This window comes from Myotis davidii, unplaced genomic scaffold (genome assembly GCF_000327345.1).
Source record: "Myotis davidii unplaced genomic scaffold, ASM32734v1 scaffold227, whole genome shotgun sequence".
In the NCBI taxonomy this organism is placed as follows: domain Eukaryota; kingdom Metazoa; phylum Chordata; class Mammalia; order Chiroptera; family Vespertilionidae; genus Myotis; species Myotis davidii.
Window position 1 is genome coordinate 509000 of NW_006298519.1, and position 1929 is coordinate 510928.

Genomic DNA, 1929 nt, shown 5'->3' on the forward strand with positions numbered 1-1929 from the left:
CACGCCGTGAGTGGGACTCTGCGTGAAGGGGGACCACTTCTGCCACCTGGCAAGTGAACCAAGAAAAAGCTCTATTTCCGTGTGGTGTCAGGTGAGTACTAGCCTAATCGGGCGATCTCTTCACAAGTTACCGAAATGTCTCACCACTATGTTGTATGTCTAAAACTAATATATGTCAACTATAATTGAAAATTTTTACACAAATAAAATTAGTATTCAATAAAATATACATATATACAATATACAGAGTGAGGCAAAAGTAGGTTGTTTGTATGGAATATAATACAATAATTAACAAGTAATAATACAAGAATAAACTCTGTGTTTTGTGCACTCACAACTGTAAACCTACTTTTGTCCACCCTGTTTATATATATATACGTAGATATATGTAGAGATATTTTTTTAATCCATTGTAGAGATTTTATCTGCATTAAATAAAATTAGTATTCAGTAAAATATACATATATACAATATACAGGGTGAGGCAAAAATAGGTTGTCTGTATGGAATGTAATACAATAATTAACAAATAATAATGCAAGAATAAACTCTGTGTTTTGTGTACTCACAACTGTAAACCTACTTTTGTCCACCCTGTTTATATATATATACGTAGATATATGTAGAGATATTTTTTTAATCCATTGTAGAGATTTTATCTGCATTTCATGCCAAACTCCTCGACCCTCTGATAACCTAATGTCAGCATAATCCACAGCCTTAAATGTCCCTGCCAACCTGCCCGGCACGGCCAGGGCCGCACACCCCCTCTTCCCGTGGTGACGGACGGCAACAGCGTCGCGGGCACCCCTTGCCGCCGGGCCACCACCTACTGTGCAGCTGTGGCTGCAGTCCTGAGCCGCCTCTTACTGGGTTACATCATTACTCGGTTTATGGCAAAGATGAAGGCTATGAAATCCAACAGGGCAAGAGGAAACTAACCAGCCTGTGATGCTATTTATTGGCTGATCTCGGCGGCGAGGTATCGTCGCGACACAGGCCTGAGGAGAGAGCAGTGACCCTGCCCCAGAGACTGGAAGTCGTCTGGGATCAGAGATGACACGCTAATCCCCTGAATCTGATTTTTGAAGCTGCATCGTATCGCCTTTTTTCCTGAAGCGACGCACGCGGTATCGGATTTTATGGCAGCAGTGGGGCCAATTTAGACGCAGCCGCGAGCAGACCTGCTGTGCAGCTCGGAGGAGCGGTCACCACGGTGCCAAATCAATTTTCTAGTCCGAGTCTGTGCACCGGGCGGTAAGGTTCGCTCTTCAAAACTGAAATACGGCCCTAGGAAGTCGTGTTGTAGAGCGGATTTTCTGAGAGTGCAGTTACCATAGTTACCGTATTTGCAGAGAGAAAGAGAAGACGAACATGTATTAAGCCTCCAAAAACACGTCCATGTGGTCTGCAACCTAGAGAAAAACGGATTGGTTGCCCATGTTCATCTGTCCCAATGTCCAGATTCCTTGTTTATATGCATCTTAGGGACAAATGAGCGGGGAAAATGGTAAAGAAACAAACCTATACCCTTGAAAAATGTTTGGTCAGAAAACCAAAAAGACTCAGGAGGGCTGGAAAGAGACAGCATACAAAATTAAAACAACGGCCCGACTGGGGTGCTCAGTGGTTGAGCGTCGACCTATGAACCAGGAGATCACAGTTCAATTCCCAGTCAGGGCACATGCCCAGGTTGTGGGCTCCATCCCCAGCAGGGGGCGTGCAGGAGGCAACCAATCAATGATTCTCTCTCATCATTGACGTTTCTCTCTCCCTCTTCCTTCCTCCCTGAAATCAATAAAAATATACTTTAAAAAATTAAAACAACAAAAAAGGAAACAGTTCCCTAACTCAATAAAAAGATTCCGCCCTAGCTGGTTTGGCTCAGTGGACAGAGCGTCAGCCTGGGAACTGAAGGGTCCTGGG

At 44.0% G+C, this 1929-nt stretch overlaps 1 protein-coding gene across 2 annotated transcripts in view; it reads right to left on the reverse strand.

The window, feature by feature from the left end:
• HLCS (holocarboxylase synthetase) overlaps positions 1 to 1929 on the reverse strand; it is a 152110-nt gene that overhangs the window by 139318 nt on the left and 10863 nt on the right. The gene's annotated exons all lie outside the window — the stretch shown is intronic.